Here is a 22,025-nt window from a genome sequence, read left to right as displayed (position 1 = left end):
CTTGGTGATTCTACTTCTTAGAATCATGCTTTCGTATTCTTCTGGAAGATAAACTCTGTCGTGCTTTTTGACTAACCTCTTTAATGTACCAAAATCGCGGTCTGTAAAAGGAAGATGTGAACGAAGTACGGACCGAAAAACAAGGACAGTCTGTTTTAAATGTAAATGTTTAGTATGTATGAAACATTCTAAAGTCGTATGTAATTCATGCGCTCTCACTGATAATAATCAATACGACAGCAATTCCGATTAATTTTAACATCTTTATTTGCCAAGTTGGCCTTAGAAAAAGAGTGTTTAGTTATTTTTTATTTGTTATTTTTAAATTATAAGGTAATAAAAATATAGATAAATCATTTTTAAATAAAAATAATAAATCATACATTTCTTTTACCTTGTTATTGTATGCTCTTAAAAAAGTTTAGTTTTATGATATGGGGTTCAAGTTACTCCACGCGAGTAGAAACGTGATTTTTTGATGCGCGAGTACTCCAGTGTTAAACAATTATTATCCGGAAAATGAGTATCATTTAAACGTATTAAAGAGCATCATTGGGAGAAGTGTGTATACAAGAAGACTATATAGAAAAATAGAAATAAATTTCAAGAAAATGTGTTAGGTCATCTAATTTATTTGGATATATTGTAAAATACTATCAATCCTTTAATTGATATTAGATGTTAAAAGAGAAATCCCGTACTTAATGAGGACTGTGTTCTTCCAATTTTTTAATTTACAGATAGATTAGGGCGAAGAGAATTTATAGCTAGACAACTTGATTTATGCCCATTAGTTTTTTTTTGTAGGGTTAACAAAAATCTCAAAATTTCAAAGAGCATCCTAAAAGAAATAGAATAAGAAAATAAGAATAATAAACAAGAATTTTTTCTCTGCAAAAAAGTTCCTTATCAATTTCGCGCTATCTTGCACCGTTCTCTAATTACGGGGCAGAGGGCGAGGTACCCAATGTGCTCACTCCATGCTCCCTAGGGATAATTAAATTTTGAAAATTAAGAGGTTTAAAAAGGATCGACATGATCGGGAAATTGTATTGACGATATGCGGAAACTTTGAATTTTACGAATATGTGCATGTTTTTATTGAGGCAGGCCCGTTTATCATATTTAGAATTTTACGGGTTTTTTGTGCAATAAATGGGAGAAGGATGGTGATATCTTTAATATAGAGCAGTTTCGCTCTTACTTCTTCTCATTATAACAATTAAATCATAATGTAATTATATAGCTTTGAGCCTGCGGTCGTAACGTCAGAGTGATACGGTTAATTTTATTGATTATTAATTAATATTATGGGGATAATTTTAATTATTTTACATACCATTAGAATCAATAAAAAAAATATATATATTTGTAAGATATAAAGTGAATTGAGAGTTGGATCAATTATGAACGAAATAATAGTAGTTATAATAACCATTAGTAGTTAGTAAATATTTCAGTGTAAGCAGTAGTGGGTATGCATAGAATTTTGGAACTTTCTAGTGCTGTTTTTTCTACTGGCTTTTATGAGATCAAAGTGATTGGATCATTGTTTACGCGGGTGGTTCAAAAAGCTTCCGATCTCAACGTAATGATGGCAGAACTACTCGATAAAATCTAATGACAAGATGACAGATCTTTGAGAAGAACTAAGCAAATATTCGCACAATTATTTAGCAATTACTTAAGTGAGTTGATATGAGCATTTTTGTGAAAATGAAGAAAATCTAGACTTGAGCTGATATAAAATATGTGTATTTGAAAATCAATACGCTTACTCAAATCAAACATGAGTAAGGGAACTCTGCATCACTTACAGTTACTTGAGAGAGAATTAACATTTGGGACACCCAACAACTATAACCACTGATGATGAAATTATACAAACATAAAATTCACTAAATGAGGCTAAATCGAGCGACTATCCAATTAAAGTAAGAAAATACGGTAGAGGCTATGAAAATGAACGCGTTATTAAATTAAAATTTTGGCATGTGGAAGCTGGCCCCAAGTTGGATACCGCGCTTATTGCTCACGTTGGAACAAAAACTAGTCTAGTTTTTAGAGTTTTGGCGTTGATTAGTTTTTCGTAGATAAAATTTCAATATACCGTTATAGCCCGAAACCAAATTTGGTGAAAACAGTGGGCTCCGAAAAGGAAATCGGATCTAAAAAAATGAAAAGATTGGTTTTTTGGCTAAGAAAGCGATGGCGACTGTTCTTTTTTAGATAGTCATGGGGTTTTATTAATCGATTATCTTCAAACAGAAAAAATCCATTATAGGAAGATTCTACGCATCACAACTGGAAAAGTTGAAAAAAATTTTGTTTTGAACTATAGTTCGGACTACTTGATTCTCTTTACTCACCAGATCAAACTCCAGTTGTTTTTGTATTATAATCCAATAATTATCTCCGGAGGACACTGTTTGTTCAAATGAGGAGATCATCTCCTTCGTAAATAACTATTAGAAAGATACCGAATCCTAAAAATTCAGAGAATAGAGGGACACAAAGTCAATGGTCTCAAAAGAGACCATTATCAAGAGGTCTCTTTGAGAAAAATGGACTACTTTTTTGAATACCGAATCCTATTTGAACTGGTTTAAAATGATCGTTGGATGATGTGTTTGTAGACTTACAAGATGAAATTCAAAGAAAATTTGTTCGGTCGGAAGCGTTTTATACCATTCTCAATACTATCAATCTTTTAATTAGTAAAGCCCTTAAAAGAAAGTCAAGTCCATAAGGATAGAAATACCGTACGATGATTATACATGATTATATAATCAATTTACAGATAGATTTGGGCAAAGAAAACTTAAAGAGTGGTCAGTTAGATCACTTGATTTGTGCCATTGGATTTTTTCGACAGAGTTAATGAAAATCTCAAAATTTAAAAGAGCAATCTACAAGAAATACGTGCTATTTAAATCGAAACATTGAAGAACAATTATATGATCGTTCGGTCAATACATTTTTAATTAAATGCATTGAAATATTAATTCTTTCAATCGCAATGATATTTTTAGTACAGAAAGTTCTTATTAGAAACTTGAGAGTTGAGGATTAGGATGGCATTAGATTTGCCTGCGATGGCTTTTATTAAACCTATTTCTAATTTTCTCACTCGATACCTCTTGAAATTTAAGATTCTTAAAGAAGTAGCTGCTTGAGGCAGGAGTAAAAATTGTGAAAACATTAAGTGTATGTCGTTAAGATGAAGAACGGCAACTGATTTCTAATTTTACTAAAAGAGCAATGCATTTTCAATGAAATTCTAAATCCCTGATATAATAATAACAAAATCTTAAATATACTACAGTTTTCCAGCCTCATTGATTCTGCCAAATCGATTAGTCTATGGTAACCCTCGGTATGGCACGAGGGTCCATTAGGAGACCTTTGTACGTAACAGCCCCTTTGGCTGTCCACCCTTTGCCTTGTAATGGTATTACTGGGCTTACTAATCTTTTTAATCCCCTCTCGATCTTCTGGGTTATTCATAAAGTTTTTAGTTGGTTATTCAACCATTATCTCAGGCGCCATCCTCAAGTTTAATGTGGATGAGGAACCACGGCCTATCGGGTAGCCTTTAGGCAGTGGAGAAAGTAATCCAAGTCTTCTGAGTGAGTAAATCAATAGGCAACATTGTAACAAAATCACATTTATTCATCCCCAAACCCAACATGTCATCTCCTTGCTAACACTTCTCAATAAGCCTTACATACGGCCAAATTCAATACGGTACGGTGCGGGCAAAGGGGGGTGCATTAAAGAGAACCCATGTCGGTAAGCAAAATGTAAATGCGGTACGGTAATTTATAGCAGTGAATAAATGTATCAGCTACAGCCCAGAGAAAATAAAGCATGAAACGGTCGGTATTAATCGGAATGGTACGCACGGATGTCACGCACAGGATAATTAAGCGGTCTAATATGGAAAATAAATGCGGTCGCTCGTAACTTTGGCCAACTCTGTTTAAAATGTCGGTAGACGAGGTCTTAATCATGTAGGTAGAAGATGGCAATGTTGTCAGGTTGGGATTAATGGGATAATATCAAATGCAGGGTGCTATCTCGTAACGGTCCGACACGTAGCCCTCTGCACTTTATTAAGAAATACAGAGTTTTATCCCGTAACGGTCCGGCACGCAACCCCGTGTATTCTGTGGACCCTAGAAATAGGAAATTGCCTACCTTCTTACCTACTGACAACAGCGGCGGAGCGATGTACGGTACTGTGGAGCTTACGTCGGTCGGTTACTGTTGGCGCTTCGGTCGGACTGTTCTCAGCGGACTACTACTCAACGGACTGCCGACTGCGACCTCGTGCATCGCGTTACATAGAGCACGAGCATGCGCGGTACTTAGTAAACGCGGTAACAGTAGTATGGTGGTACGAACACGAACGGTGCTGAGGTATTAAACGCGATAATGAATTAATAATTAACGCGGTCGCGCGTTTATTAACAAAATAGAAACGTTCCTAACTTTACTGAGCAAAGCTTAGTTATCAATATAAATCTTAAAAATTATTAATTTAAGTTGGAAAAAGAACCGAGTAATTCTATAGATAAATAAGCGAATTACAGAAAATTTAGTAACTTCGTTACAGCCTGCCTTACAATTAAATTCACCTTCCATATTTAATAAGAAATGCCTAATACATGCTCGTACCTAAAATAAAATTTAAGATTGAAAAATTATGTAAATTTTGTCAGTAAAGGAGTGCTTCGCCGAGACAGAGCGTTGTTTAGAACTCAGAGGGCTAAATACGCTGGCAAAACTTGTTTGGTTTAAAAAAGAGGATGTTAATGTTAATTTGTCATTTCTTAAAACCCATGATGTTCCCTTAATAGACTTTTTTTTTAAATATTTAAAGTTTTAAAATCTTTATTGATTTTTTCAGGCACTGTAAGTTTTCGTTTGAGGTTGTCTATATTTGCCGTTTCTGGCTCGGCTGCTAATTTCTCTTCGGATTCGGACGCCAGTTCAATGAATTATGAATTTCTACGATTAAGTTCATTATTTAAGACTCAATCGTTGCCCTTAATTCGCTCTTTATTGGTTACTGATTTATTTGGCCATTTAATACTACATATACAATAGGATAAGACAAGTCAGGAGAAAAAAACTGATAATCCTAACTAACTTATTTAAAAGAGTAAAACTATTATAAAAAAAAACTAATTACACACATATAAAACTTAGAAACTATAATAACCACAAAAGCAGTGGCGAAGCGTGAACTTTTTTTTCGGGTAGATAATGACAATCAATAAAAATTGTTAATTAGAAAAAAATGTGTATTCAATATTATTCACTTTAATGAAATAGAGAATGAAAGCGCATTAAATATTAACTCAAAGAGAAAAATTATGTAGTGATATAAAAAAGAAAAAAATATTTACTTCTAGCATAAAGAGATAGATGGATAAAAATAAATACTACTTTCAAAAAAACATAACATAGGTATAACCATTACCTATAAATCCATAATATCCATTATTTTAAAATTAAAATAAGACAAATAAAAACACAACTAAAATACAATTGCCAATATCGAACAGTCGTTCATAAATAACCACTAAAATATCCACTAAAAAAACCTTTTCTTATACACCCAAAAATAAATAAATAAATAATAATAAAAAATAAATTATTATAGCACGCGCCCGCACCAAATGCCAAATGCAGATTCATCAAAACAAAACAAAACTGAAGATCTATTGCGGCCGACCAGATCAACCGTGTCCATAAACAATAACCCTCAACAGCATAATAAAGTAGCTGGTCGACTTCGATAGACAAAAGCTCGAATGTCTTTCCCGCGAGTTAAATTTCGCAGACACTGATGCGACCGGACCTCTGTCACCCGCTTGATGCGTATTTGGTTCGATTAGATGCTCCAAATTTCGGAAGACAAATATCAATGTGTCTTTCTGGGTCTCCTATATACTAATTGGGTGTCAGCCCTGCATTTTAATTTTAATTGGTGCGTCAGGCTTTCGGATTAATCATGTTTAGATGCTATAAAATAATAGTAAGGAAAGCGACTACGTTCTGTGTTATTTTTTTTTTAATTTTAATTCAACAATTATATGAAATTATTACGTGATAAATTAATGACAAAAAACTGGATAATTTCGGGTAGACAGTGTCTACCTTGTCTACTCGTACGCTTCGCCACTGCACAAAAGTACCAACAAACAGTACAGACACTGACTAGGCAGGAGTGACTTTCAGCATGTTGCTAAATTCGTTGATATCATAGATGACAGAACTTATTATAAGCCGTTTTAATCTATTTTTAAATATCTTGAAGTTATCTATTCATTTTAACGAAGCAGGCAGTTGATTAAATAAGTTAATTCCTTCATAAAAGGGGGTCTTTTTAAAATAAACAAAGGTACATTTTGGCAGATAAAGAGCATCCTTACATCTAACATTATTTTTATTAAAATCACTTACTTTGGAGAAATGTTCTCGATTTTTAAATATGTAGGTACAATAAATTAAAATATATAAATTCCGGGCATTGTAAAAATATTATATTTTTTAAATGTTTCACGGCAGCTCTCATTATATTTCAAACCAAAAATCAGTCTCATAAATCTTTTCTGAAATACAAATACCCTTTGTGCCCCTGATCTATTACCCCAAACAGCAACATGTGAGGTCAAAAGAGGGTACACTATCCCATAGTACACACTCAGTAGACCCTTCATTCCTAGATGCCTTTTAATGGTAAGGTCTTTTCTTTTGCTTTTTCATAATAAGCTTTAATGCAGTAAATTAATATATACAGGTTGGCGAATTAAAGATTACGCATTTTCGTAAATTATGACAACCACTTTTTCTCGTCGACGAGCGGTCTGATAGGTATTTACTGGTTTTATTTTTTATAGAACAACAATAATAATATCAACACGCTCTATTTTGCTGCGTGACTGTATGTACACTGCACTGTTTAATTTTATAGGGATTATATTTTTTTCTCATCTCATTATGGCTGTTTATACTCCTTCCGGAAGAGTTCTAATTATTAAATGGTTTTATGGAAACAATCTAGCATTACAATGTAGAGACTTCTTTTCAGTTACATTTCAAAACGCCGATTCCTTGCGGAAAAAAATTTTTAAACATTCTTTATTATTTTCAAATAAATCTTCTTTTCCATTATGTGGGGAACAAAATCCTTTCATTGTTTTATATTGGCCTCGGGAAAATGAGACCAGAAGTTCTACTCGCAGTATCCTCAAAAATTGAATGTTTGGGTTGGTATGTTAAGCGACATTATTATAGGGCCATTCATTATTTATGGTACTTTAAACGCCCAAAGTACATTATTAAGTTGCTATAAAACCAAATTCTTCCTGCTATTCAAATCCTCCCTGATTTAGACCTGAGATCTGTTTCTCTTTTCTAGTTTAACAAGACGGCTGTTCTACTTAGAATGCGGTTATGGTAAAAGAATTTTTAACAAATACTTTTCCTAACCATGTTAATATTGTTAATGTAACTGGCGATATTAAATGGCTCCCTTGACTTAGAGATTTGTCCCCAAATGGCTTTTATTTTCGGGGTTATCTTATGGACAGCATTTACAATTAACAAATTTAGTAAAGATGCGAGAGAAAATTGTTCAATGTCAATTCCATTTCACCAGAAAAATTTGGAATTACGAGAATAACCTCTAGCCAAAGACGGAAGTTTCTTTGAGCCTTTTATTTGAAAAATTAATTTTTGTTACCTTTATTTTTAATAGTTTTAATTTTATTTTAGTATAGAGTTTATATGTTGTTTCTACTTTTATTATTTATATTTTAGTGGAATAACGCTTTAATTTTCATTATACAATTCACAGCATAATAAACATTTTGAGATTAGGATTCTGTGTAGATTGATGTATGTAAATTATATTTCGCTCTTACGCACCTCAGTGGCGGCTCGTGAAAGTTCAGGGAGGTAGGGCCAAACCTTGATCTAATTTTATCATGACCGAACGAGTGATCGAAATTATTACATTTTATTATCAAAATTATATAATTATAAGTTTTCTATTTTTTTTGTAGATAAAAATATACATTTTTAAAAAAAAACATAAAATTTACAATTTAAGGAAATGACCTTTCCAAAACTATGTGGAAATGTCAATACTTCAGGTCACAGGCAACATACAGTTTTCCATATTTACAATAAGGTACACAAATAAGTAATTTTATTGTTTTTAATAACTCAAAAAAATCAGTAACTCAAAAAAAGTATATAATATAATAGTCAATTAAACTGAATTGTTTTACTTAAAGTACACGATATATAAAGTCCATTCTTCGTTCTTTTTTGTTAGCAAATTTGTCGATTACTTTATTATTAAAGTCCTTAATTGAATTAACAAATTGCTTCTCTGCGGATAACATACCTAGTGCACTGAGTCTTTCCTCTTTCATTGTGTTCCTAAGAAAAGTTTTAATTCTTTTTAACATTGAAAAACACCTTTCTGCTTCCGATGTCGTCATAGGCATGGTTGCCAGGGCACTTAATATATGTATGGTCTCCTCAAAGGTACATTTTCAGCAGTCTTCGTTTAATAACACCAAGAGTGGCACAGCTCCAGATCCTGAAATTGAGTTTAGTTCCTCTCTTTCATATAAAACTTGCAATTCTGTTTTAAGCCTATTTTTATTTAAAAAGGAAAATTCTCTACATGTTTCTTCTAGGTACTTTTCTGGAAAACATTCTCTATACACGGAAAATTGTTCATGGGCAAACAAATTTGTAGCCACTAAGTGTCCAGTGAAATTAAATCTTAATTTTATTTGCATCAAAATTGCATCACAGATTTCTAAAGCTGTTTGCTTCTTAGTATTTTCTACTACAGAGGTACGCAATCTCTTTGATTGTGGTTCTCCTTCACCTTGTGATTTCAACTTATTTCCACTGGCTTGATTAACTGAGGTGTTATCGCGTGATGTTGTTTCGATAATTTCCATTACAGTAATTAAATCTTGTCTATTTTCATAAACAGTATTTATTCCTCTTGATTGAAAATTCCAGCGAGTTTGAGATGAGCGCGGTAATCTTTTCTCAATAACTTCATCCAATATTTTGGTTCTTTGAGAAGAAACAGAAAAAAAGGAACATAACCCAGTCAAGTTTGCAAAAAAAATTCGAGTCTCGGAATTAATGGAAGTCGCACTGGCCATTATTAAATTTACTTGATGTGCATAGCAGTGAATATAATTAGCCAAAGGGTATTTTATTTTAATTTTTGCTTGTACTCCATTCAAACCTCCACTCATAACCGATGATCCATCATAACTTTGCGCAATTAATTTATTGGGGTGATCTTTAAGTAAAGGGTCCAAAACTTGAAGTATGCACTGGGAGATTGATTTAGCATCATGGTCTTTTAGATTGTAAAAATTCCAGAATCTTTCAACAGGCTTACCAGCATGCAAGTATCTAAAAACAATTACAAGTTGAAACTCACAAGCAACGTCAGTGGTTTCGTCGGCGATAACAGCCACAAATGGAGAGTTCCCTATTTCTTCTGTCACCTCTTCATGATATACATCTAACATACACTCTAGAAGCTCATTTTGTATTATTTTGGATGTCCCTTTAAAAACTGTTGATTTTTGAATATGATCCTTAAGCGTTTTGTCTAATTCTGAGCTAAAATTAATTAAATCCCGAAATATTCCTTTATTTTCGGATGTCTCTTTTTCATTGTGGCCTCTGAGAGCCAACTCAAATGCACCACAAAAACGAATGCAATTTATAATTTGATTTAACACATATCTATTTTTTTCAATAAGTTGGCTCCGGTATGCCGAGTTTAACTGAGTTTGTATGTTAAATTTACCAAGCATAAAAAAATTGAAAATATTGTTCATGTGTACCTTGGATTTTTCATGTGTTTTCATTTTCTCCCATACGTGAACAAGATCATCTGTTCTTCTTCGAGACCAGGATTCCTCTCCTCCAAATAAAACACACATAAAGCAAAATAGCTTATTAGACGTATAATATGACACCCGCACACCAAAATATTTTTGGCATAAATATTCCTACTAAATTTACGCGAACGCACTTTTTGTCCACCTTGAGTTTTTTCTATATTTAAATCGGACAACGGTCGCCCTAACTCCTTTATTTCTACTTTTTGTTCCAATGATAAAGTGGAAAATGGATTTGCTTTTAAAAAACTAATTTTATTCATTGTTTTTAACGGAACCGCGAACGCCCGATGGATAATCAAAACAAACAATATCACGCACGCTTCGCTAGAAAAGATTCTATTGGTTTGGAGCCTGGCCCAAAATTATTTAATTTGCCATGCTTTACCACATTGTTTCAAGGACATTTGCTGTGATTATTCGATGTAACACGCATTCATACGGGGCCTGGCACGACAACTACGTCTTCGATTTCGCATTAGCGAAATTTGCGGAATCTTGCACTGGCTGCGTTCTGCAGTATTTTAATTTTATAATTGGTATTAAATATTAATATACAGATATTTTTTTGGACTGAAGTAAAATTTAAAAAATAAATTATTTTTTTTATTTTCAACGTTTATTAGGTAGAGCCATGGCACTGTGGCTCTACCCCAAAAGCCGCCACTGACGCACCTCTAATAATGCGTAATGATTGATTCCCCAACCTGTATAATCATACTGGATAATTTCATATTAGATGTGGCTCAACTTCGAGAGCCTTTCCGCTTTTACTGAAGTCATTCGTGATGTTTTCGAAAAAAAAATACTTCGGAATGTTTGCTTATACATTTTATTAATAGTAAAAAACTAGAAAAGGATTAAGGCTAGGAAAGGACCGAATATCACTGAAAAGTCCCAAAAATATTAAATCACCTATGCATATAAAAATAAATAAAAACAATATCTAAATGTACAATCGAATTGGTTTGCCACACACTTTACGTTTGCAAAGTGAACACTGTTTGGGGTTTTGTAATATTATAAGTTCAGTACATGCTGAACAGAAGATATGACCGCATTTCAACGCCATAGGTATCGCGTCGCTCTTCAAAAGACTTTCGAGACATATAGGACAGCATAGCTTGCTATAAACGTCACTGAGTCGAGGTCTAATAGTTTCGCTCATTGTCTCACTTTGTTCCTGAAAATAAATTTACTTATTTATTCAATGGATCAGCTGCTAAAAAAGTAAAATATTTTGAAATGTGATTATTACGGCACCCACATGAATAAAGCAAGCAATTTATAAGGAGCTGTTTATTATTTACTTTTATATTTATTTATTTAAATCAAGGAAAAACCTCAGTTGACAGTTTGAATAAATCAGTATATACAGGGTGGGCTATTTTAATATATGCACACAAATTGCTCCGAAAGTAAGCGAGATACAGTAAAATGATGGAGACCAAAGTTATTCAGGACAAAGGAGGACAGAGTCTCCCTCTGTATGTATCTGTGAAGGTCAATTTGACCTTAAGGTCGTTTTTAAGGTCAGAGTTTTTTTTTAATGACAATCCCTATTTTTTGTAGCGGATTTGAAAAGAGCGGGATATTTTACGTTTTCAAATTTAACAAACAATTTTGTTATGGTAACCTTCAGGTCAAATTTACAAAAGGGTGTTTATTAATGTTTCTGTTTTATTTAAACATTTCAAAAATACTTTAGCAAGTAGATCAAGCAGAAATATTTAAATAACCTTAACCATCTTGACCTTGAGGTCAATTATCAAGGTCATTTTCAGGTTGAGGTGATTTCATTCAATCAGAAGCAACGACGTGGACGTAGTAAGTTCTGTTTTCTTTGGAATGCTCGAAGTTGCCTCCATTTGCCTGAAAACGCAACGTTAAACCCCTGTGAAATTCGCGTACGGTGCTTAACAAAGGTTGTCTTGGAATCTCGGCGCAAGCTTTACGAATCCGATCTTGCATGTTTGTAAGGTCTCAACGTAGGTCGTTGTTAAAAAACATTCTTTAAATAACACCACAAATAAAAATCTCGAGAGGTCATATCGGGTGAGTTTGTGAGCCCGTTAACCGGACCTCTTCGTCCAATCCACCCAGCGTAATTTTCGCACAAAAATTGTCTAGAAGGCAGATTTTTGTAATTTGCCCTTTACGAATCCGATCTTGCATATTGTTTCTCGTCGTCGGTCGTTGTTGAAAAACAAAATTCTTCAAACAACCCCACAAATAAGTCTGGAGAGATCATATCGGGTGAGTTTGTGGGCCCGTTAACCGGACCTCTTTGTCCAATCCACCCAGCGTAATTTTCGCACAGAAAATATCTGAAAAGCAATTTTTTGTAATTTGACCTTTTCAACGTCGATTTACGACAAAAAACGATACAAAAGTTTGTAGGACAACAAACTTTGAATTATATTTTTCAATGCAAAATTTCCCGCTTTATTGAATCCGAGGTAAAATAAGGGTTCCCTATAAAAAAAAAATTATATTTCGCTTTTAAGCACCTCTAATGATGCGTAATGATTGATTCCCCAACCTGTATAATCATATTGGATAATTTCATATTAAATGTGACTCAACTTCGAGTCTTTTCGCTTAAGTCGTTCGTGATGTTTTCGAAAAAATTCTAAACTCCAATTTAACTATCTTCGTATTTCTTATAGATTCCGAGATCCCCATGTTGAGGTTCGAATTTGAAACACCCTGCATAGATACTTATAACCCACTGAGCTGAACTACTTTGGTCTCAAACATTTTTCTGTATCTCACTTAAAAAAAAACAAATCAGTAAAATCTAACTTTACAGACAAATTAGCTAAAAATAATTTAATAACAGGTTATCTCACAAGATAACTTTTTTCAATTGTTTTAATATTCAATTTATCCAGGCAAGACATGAACTATAGCACAGCAAAAATGCCTTGCTGATAAGAGTTTACAAATAATCCAAAAATAATTATTGAATGTTTACATTTACTGATTTTTTTTTGTAGAAATTCCATTATGCTTCCAAATTAATACATAGTTGCAATAAGGCTATTTAATATTAATTTCATGGAATAGTGGAGATGCAACACTTTTGCTAATGAGTGTATATACCTACCTTAACAAAAATTAAATTTGCAACATTATTCATTTGTTCAATGCTTAAAATATTACCTGACTCTGATCATCTCGTCTTAAGTTATCACTTATTTCATGTTGCCTTTCGTGTTCCACATCAGTCTCAGGAGTATCAGCACTATTAGTAAGGTCAATAACAGATATACGTTGTCTATCACTATTATTGCTTGGTATATTATTTCTTTCTCTAAAACGTTCTCGGAAATAATGTCTCCTCCGTCGCGGCTGACCAGAAGGTGTCCTATAAAGAAAATGGGAAGAAAAATTGAAAATCCTAGCCATTACTAAGTAATAACAAGTAAATATATTATTTGATCGAGTGCCAAGCTTTACTAGCCAATATACTATACATAATGAAATATATAGTGAAACAGCGTAAATACGTTTAAAGTATTAAAAATTGGTGCTAAAGCTGTTTTTGATTAAAGTTTTACACTATTTTTAATTGACATTGGGACACAGGAATACAATATTTTCTTGTTCATTCTAAGAGAACATTTTGAAAGAACATTTTGCAAGAATAAACATATGAACATGAATAAACATATGAAGATAAAAATAGAATTTAACAAATAACAGAAATAATCCTTCCTTATTTGTAGAATGTGAACGACATGCCATAAATAAAATAAAAAATTGAGTTTTAAAGCACAGAAATCATATAAACTTGTTTTGAATCTTGAATGAATTTTATTGCAAAATTCGCTTATGCTAATTTGAAGTCATGATTATTAACATACCAGCAATTGAAGCAACATTTTTTATATTATGAAGTGCTTTAAGGTTGGCAGCAAGATCTCTAACAAAACAATGTTATAAAAATTATGTTGCAAGAGCTGAAAGTTCTATAAAAGAAACCAATGAATTCTTCAGAGAATTTTTATTTCAATAATTAAGATCGCAGTCGCATAAAGGCTCATCCACTTCATCGATTTAAAAATCTTTTCACCAGCCTTTATTTGAAAAATGATGGATTTAACTAAATTGCTGGAGACTGAGTGATCAAATCGTGATTTTTTTCACAAATATTGTAGAAAAATGTTTTATTCACAATATGATATCACACACTGTTTAAAGATCAGTGGAATGGGTGTAAAAATAGTTAATAAATGGCAAGCTGTACAACACGTTTATGCTTACATATTAATAGCTACCAACATTGAATTGTACTTTTGTTAAATTAATCCATTATTAAATCTATATGTCCCTGTATCTCTATTGGGTACTTCAAAACTCGAATTTTAATGTCATAGAAATTCTGCCACTTTAATTTTTACATTTAGTAGATATTTTATATCTTCACTATTGGACAAAAGTAAAGAAACTTCTTAAAATTCCTTATATTTTAAAAAACCTTCAGTATTTAAATTACTATTTCCTAAAAATATTGTAGCTCTTAGCAATGGCATTTTTTTCCATCAGATTTAATTTAATAAATTTATATTCCTTTTATCAGTTGTTTATTTATAGTATGAACCCAAATATTTTAGATATTTATTTAAGATGTTTGTCAGAATATTTTCGTACAAAAATAGATGATGCACACAAGAGTGCTGTATGACAAGTGGACATAAGCAAAATGAATAGTTTGCATAAATCTGTTGTAAGCAAGACAATTTCTAATTTTAAAACACGAAATTCATTAAAGAGCATTAGAAAAAGTGGCCGTCCGAGAAAAACAACCAAAAAAATTAAAATCATCATAAAAAAAATTGACCAGTCTGATCCCCACAAATCGGTAAAATTTGAAGTGAATTGCCTGTTGTTAATGTTAGTTCTAAGACCAACAAAGTCATCTAAGGGAAGCAGGATTAGTTAGTAGAAGAGCTGCTAAAGAACTGCTAACTAGCAGGAAGATCCGGAAAGCCCAACTAAACTTTGCGAAAAAATATTTGCATTGGACAACCAACAACTGCAAAAAAATTATATTTTACTGATGAAAGTAAATTAATTTATTTGTGTTTGATAAAATATTGTGATCAAAAATTATGATGCAGGATCCACCACCTGTTCAATCAAAAATTATGATCACAATATTCTATGTGATTCTATGTGATTAAAAAAATTTGATCCAAAGTATATAAAGCCTAGTGTAAAGTGTACTGGTGGACCCTGCATGGTGATATTGCTTTTCTGGGTATGGTTAAGGACCATTACATGTTATTGAGGGTATTATGGACTGATTTCATATTTTAAAAAATTTAATGCTACCATTTACTGAGGATAATATACCATTGACCTGGATATATCAGCAGGATAACAACCCTAAACATAAATTAAAGGTAATTCAAGAATGGTTTTTTACCAAGGAAATTAGGGTTATGAACTTTCCAGTACAAAGCCCTGATTTTAAGCCTATTGAAAACTTCTGGGAGGAACTAGACCACAATATAAGACAACATTAGATTAGCAATAAAAATGATCTAATAGAAGTTTCGTAAGAATAATGAAATTCTATTGGAGAAGAAAACATTGCGAAACTTTTGGAATCCACGCCAAACCAATGTTGCAAGGTTATTGACAATAAGGGTTACTCTACCCACTATTAATTTTTATTTATTTATTACACTCTCACAAACACATTGGAAATGTAACTACATGTTAAGAGTGCTTACTAAGCCAGTAAAGGCGAGAAAAAGAAAGACTACAACTAAAATATACTAACTAAACAAATTAACAATATAAAAAAAATATTAAAAACATACAAATACATATAGCAGGTTCTAAAACAAATATGTACTACTTATACTTTGAACTACCTAGAATCACAGATTTAATTTGTCCTACAGAATACATCATTCGATTTATAGGTGAACTACTTGGAGTTAAACATTGAAACAGCTTTTTATTTCTTGTTCTTAAGTTTACTTTAGGAACCACAAAAGTTATGTTGTTAATTAAGGAACATTTCTTATACTTTAAATTGTTGACAATATTATATATAAATAGTACATCATTTAAACTTCGTCTAATACTTAATCTAACCATACTAAATTCAGTCAGCATACTTTCATAAGAAATCATATAGGGATAGGTATTATGAGTTCTTAAGTATAGATACCTTAAAAATCTCTTTTGCACTTTTTCAATCATATCAGTATGCACCAATGACTGTAGTGACCAAATAACAGAGACATATTCTAAATGGGGTCTAACCAATGTATTGTATAACATTATGATTGATTTTATTTGTTTAAAGTTTTTAGTGTTTCTAATTACAAATCCAAGAACTTTATATGCTTTATTGACAATAGCTTCATAGTGCTGGTTAAATTTAAAGTTTGACTGCATGTACACACCAAGGTCCCTACATTCACTTTTCCTGCTTAGTGACAAATTATCAATCATGTATTTAAACTTGGTACATTCCACTTTTCGTGTAAAAGTTAAAACATGACATTTACCAACATTTAATGACATTCTATTGACCTTAAACCACTCAGACACTGAGTCTAAATCACTCTGCAACTCCTCACAATCTTTAATAGATGATATATGTTTAAATAACTTAAAGTCATCTGCAAAAATGACACACTCAAAACATTCTACAGAATCTGGCAAGTCATTAATAAAAATCACAAACAGTAATGGACCAAGGTTACTGCCTTGTGACACTCCAGACACTGCCATGTAATTCTCTACACATTTTAACCCGTAAAATTATTTTCTTTAGATAGGAAGCTATAAATTTACATTCAGACAGAGAAAAACCAAATTTACCCAGTTTAGTGATCAGCAGACCGTGATCAACCTTATCAAAAGCTTTTTCACAGTCCGTCATGATCACATCTAACTGCTCCTTATTGTTAATAGCCTTAGCTGTTGCCTCTGTCAGAAAGTCAAGATTGGTGACAGTCGAGACTCCCAGCAAGAAACCATGCTGCTGTAGAGCAAATTTCTTTATAAAGGTGTTCAAGATATCTTGGTATAGAATGTTTTCAAAAATTTTTGCAAGAGAATTGAGAACACTAATTGGTCGATAATTGTTAACCAAACATGCATCTTCCGGTTTAAATATTGGAGTAACTGTTGCATATTTCAGCATTTCAAGAAATGTATTCGTCGTAACGTAAAAGAAGATTTCCAAATTATTATTCTTGATTAAGATTTAAGTTGATTAAGAACATTTATAGGAAAGAAAAGGCTTTCACGGACTTTAAAATGTACAATTCTTCAATGTACTTTCAAAATAAATTTCATTCTCTTAGACGCCTTATGAAACTACAAATACGCAATGAATATAAGTTGTATATATCAAACACCGAAAGGAATATTTCTTTGGACCCATCTAGCTTTTGGAATTTTATTGGTTCTAAGAAGGCTGGCACCAGGATTCCTGGTATGATGAGGCTACCCGATGACATGGTAATTAAAGACCCACAAGACATAGTTGATGCTTTTGCACTGTTCTTTGGTGAGGCATTTATAAAATCAAATTTCATTAACCATTCATCGACGTCTAATAATGTGCCCCACTTTGACATTTCCAACGTTGATGCTTCCCAGATTATTTTGGCTAGTAAAAAACTCAAAAATAAGTTAACATCTGGTGTAGACAGTGTACCTAGCTTCTTGGTTAAAGATTGCATTGGTGTCCTGGCTGATCCACTGACCTGGGGACTCTGATCAAATCGTGAACTACAGGCCAATCTCATTACTCTGTAACTTCTCAAAATTTTTCGAAATTATCCTGAATCGGTCGATATTTAGTCACACAAAGGCACTCATCTCTGTAGACCAGCAAGGATTTTTTAGCGGCCGATCTTGTGTTACTAACTTATCCTGTCTGTCTAGCCACATCTGTGAATCACTTGATGTTAATACTCAAGTCGATGTTATTTATACTGACTTCCAAAAAGCCTTTGATCGGATAGATCACTATATTTTGCTGCATAAATTAACTCAATATGGTTTTTCAGGGAGATTATTTAGTTTATTTCATTCCTACTTGATTGGTAGATCTCAATATGTGGAATATGAGGGCTTTAAATCGAAACTTTTTAACGTAACGTCGGGTGTCCCACAGGGCTCGAACCTGGGTCCGCTCCTGTTTAGTTTTTTTATAAATGACTTGATTGAGTCACTCACTTGTCAGAGACTGGCTTTTGCGGATGATTTGAAGCTATATTTAAATGTATATGGTTTGGAGGATTGTGATTTCTTCAGAACTGTCTAAATACATTGGAGGTATGGTGCGCTGTTAACAGGTTAGGCTTGAATGCGGCTAAATGTAGTGTGGTCACTTACTCTAGATCAAAAACACCCTTAAATTTTAATTACTTTATTAATGATACTATTTTGAGTAGATTAGAGCAAATTACTGATCTTGGTATTACCTTTGACTCTGAATTTACATTCGTTCCACACTTCAACAACATAGTCAAGTCAGCCCTGAGAAGGCTTGGGTTCATAATTAGAAGTCATCTCAGAGTTTTACTTTGGAATCTACATTAAGACTGCTTTTCTGTTGCTTTGTGAGATCAAAACTGGAGTTTGGCTGCATTATATGGAACCCGCTCTATCAGAATCATGTTGGTCTCCTTGAATCTGTTCAGAGTAGATTTGCTAAGTTTTTGGCTTTCAGGCAGGATGGCATATATCCGGTAAGAGGGTTTCATCATCGGCAACTATTGGAACGTTTTAATCTACATTCATTACATCTCAGAAGAATGATCTTCTCTGTAAAATTCCTGCATGGGTTACTGAATGGATTCATTGATAGTCCTTTACTTCTTTCTGGTATATGTTTCATGGTGCCTAAGCTTAATGCTAGACATCCCCTAACATTCTTTCTGCCAAGGTCTCATACTAACATCCTGTTGAAATCGCCACTATATACAATATGCGCTCTATTTAATCGGATCTGTCACATGTGCGATATAAATTTCTCTCCAGTTCATGCAATTGTCGATATCTTGGTGGATCATTATTTGTGGGATTAAGACCCATGTGTTTAAGTTATAGTTAGTAGGTATATTGTAGTTAATTTAATTTAATTTTGTTGAATATGTGATTATCTTGTTAAACTTTTATAATTGGGTTTTTATATCATATTAATAGTTATTTATTCTAATTTTTTGGATAACTTTTGAGATTGTGACTTTACTTTACTTTTTTTTCTTTTCTTTTCATTCTTTTAGGTTTGTTTGTGTATGTTTTTTTTAACTATATTATTCATTGTTTTGCAACTGTTTCCTGTTATTGGGCAAGTTCCCTGTTGGAAATAAAGGCTTATTATTATTATTATTATTATTATTTAGTGTCATCGTCAGATATGAAGGAAAACATGAAACTGCCGGAACATTCTTCAAATTTAGGCTCCTTAGACTGCCAGAAAACTGACTCAAAATATGCAGCAAATGTGTTAGCAATGTCTAGAGCACCACTAACAGAATGACCGTGAAATGAAACCTCTGTCAAAATATTAGGTTTTAAAAGTTTAGATCTTATAAGGTCCCAGAAGGTATTTGGGTCAATGAAAACATTGTTTTCAACTGTCTCATGATACAATTGCATTTCTTGTGTCGTTTGATATATGATTGTGGCCCTCAGGGTTTTAAAATGCTTTTTAAGCTCCAAACTAGCATCCCCTTTTTTTATTTGTCTGTGGAGTTTACTTTTTAACATATGTTTCTTTTTAATTCTGTAGAAAAATAAATTGGATAGTTACTACTTTTGCAAATGTCGCTCTTTACTGTTTTTTTCGGTAATGCTTGATCCAAGCATTCATATACCTTTTTGTATAATTAATTATTAATTAATTTTATTAGTTTAAGTTTAGTTAGTTTTAGTTAGAAAAATAAGAATTATGTCAAAATATTTAGTAAAAAAAATTGTTTTCTCTGCTTTTGTCCCTAGAGTATTTTCATTATTTAAATAATATCTTTGGTTTTCCTTATATAGTTTATTACTTTATCAAAATAAAAGTTTTAAAAATATTGTTGGTTTTCATGACCTATGTATAGAACTGCATTACTCTCAACATATTCAAATAAAACCTAATTATTGAAAGTCTGTCTACTTTTATCCAATAGTGTATGTAAATATATTTAACCATTTATATAATAAATAAATAAATAAATAAAAAATACTACAATTTAAAAATTGTAAAGGTAAATAGTGGTAGCTAAATATTTTAGTTATTAGGACATTTGAAAATTTAGTTTTAGTTAACTGGTTGAAAAATAAATTTGATCCTACCCCTGGAAATGTTGGAATATTTAAGTCTATGTTTATGTTATTTCTTAATCCTATTCTAAATAACTTTTTTGATTGCAATTGGCTTCCTATTGGCACTTAAATATTTTAAAAAATTATTACTTACTCATCTATGAAAATAACTGATTCGTCCATACCACTCACACTTTAAAAATGGCCTTTAAATGTTCACTTTTTTCCTTTTATTCAAGAAAACTAGTATAGTTTCAGTGTTGATTTCTATAATATTACATGAAAACAAAGATTAAAATGGAAAAGGTGAATAATATAATTTTTATATGATATAAATGAATGTACCTTTTTAAATGAAACGTTGTAGGTTGCACGAAATCAGTTGCAAAATCCAATCCAAATTAAATTCAATCAACATACATAAAACAATTCACAATATCAATAAGATATCAACAAAACAAAAAATCGGTTATGTCAATCAAAATATTTTCGAAAATAAATAAGAGTGCCTAATATCCCGTGGCGAGAAAGGTCCATGCACACCAGGCGATTTTGGTCGCGCAACTAGTTGCACAACTCTGATCGCTGAGCGCTGATTCTATTTCATTTCGATGTCGAAATTTTAAAACGTCGACTGTCATAACAAGTCGCATTTGTTAGCGATTCTCAATCATTTCGATTTTAGTTACATCTAGGGATATTCATTCAGTCAATAATGTTGGCATCGCATATACAGATATAATCATTCAAACAAACCTCGCCTATAGGAAATAGTCTATGAGCGTAAGCGAGAGGGGACATATGGAGTCCGCATGAGACAGACAGAGGGCACAATACATGCCGTTTCCAATACGCTACAAATTAATACGTTTGGCAACATTGATATTTCTGCCGCACGGCTCTCCACTCATTCATCGAAAAACGAGACAAATCTTATCCCCATCACACTGCACCGCCAATATGAGATTGCATTTTAAACGTTTAATGATAACGTTATTTTTATTCCTAGCTTCGTGCTTAATCAGCAAAGATTAAATTTAAAACAGCTCGCTATTTTTTTGTTCAAATGTGTTCTCTTGAGGAAAAAAATCAAATTATTAAGTGGTATTATGCCGGTAGTTCTGTCGATGAAATATCAGGCAGAATTGCATTCACGTTCAAAAATCGGTCCATTCCCGTAGCACAATTTTTGCAATTATTCATAGGTTTGAGACCTTTGGGTGCTTGCAAAATTGCAGGAAATGCTACGCAAATGAGCAACCACCTGTTCGGAGCTTCGAGAGGTTAATGTTTGTGCTGTTGCTAAAATGAACTTTCCTTGCAATAGTACAACCATTGCCAAAGAAACGGGTATTGAGCCTTTAAGGGTTAGAAGAATTTTAAAAAGAAATAAATACAAGTGCTATAAGTTGCAAAAAACCCAAGAAATTTTCCGACAGGACCATGAGAGACGGATGGAATTTTGCCATGAAGTATTGGAAAGGGCAAATCGGGACGAAATGTTTATTAGCAGTTATTTTGTTTTCATGAGTCCTCTTTCCCTATTTGTGGTAAACATAATCCGTCCATTAGAGTGGGTTATTCGAAAGAAAATAAGCACATAAGCATACCAACACATACACAATACCCTCATAAGGTTAATGTATGGGCTGGCATTTTAGGTGATTCAATTATGAGCCCTTTTTTTATCGATGGAAACCTTAATGCCAACAAATACCTTAATCATTTGAGGGATGAAGTTCTTTCTGCTGCTCGAGGGCT

At 32.6% G+C, this 22,025-nt stretch overlaps 1 protein-coding gene and 1 long non-coding RNA gene across 2 annotated transcripts in view; one reads left to right on the top strand and one right to left on the bottom strand.

Moving 5' to 3' along the window:
* Positions 1–22,025, top strand: part of LOC126735679 (uncharacterized) — a gene marked incomplete at its 5' end in the record, with an annotated part of 345,800 nt that overhangs the window by 115,149 nt on the left and 208,626 nt on the right. The window lies entirely within an intron of this gene.
* Positions 10,782–20,787, bottom strand: LOC126735371 (uncharacterized). The gene is made up of 4 exons (XR_007660387.1): positions 20,610–20,787; positions 20,419–20,531; positions 13,131–13,335; positions 10,782–11,148 (listed from the first exon to the last, which is right to left on the bottom strand). It is a non-coding gene; the product is annotated as an uncharacterized LOC126735371 (long non-coding RNA).

Source organism: Anthonomus grandis, chromosome 4 (genome assembly GCF_022605725.1).
Source record: "Anthonomus grandis grandis chromosome 4, icAntGran1.3, whole genome shotgun sequence".
NCBI classification, from domain to species: domain Eukaryota; kingdom Metazoa; phylum Arthropoda; class Insecta; order Coleoptera; family Curculionidae; genus Anthonomus; species Anthonomus grandis.
The sequence above is the reverse complement of the archived record's forward strand: the minus strand, read 5'-3'. Positions and strand labels throughout refer to the sequence as shown.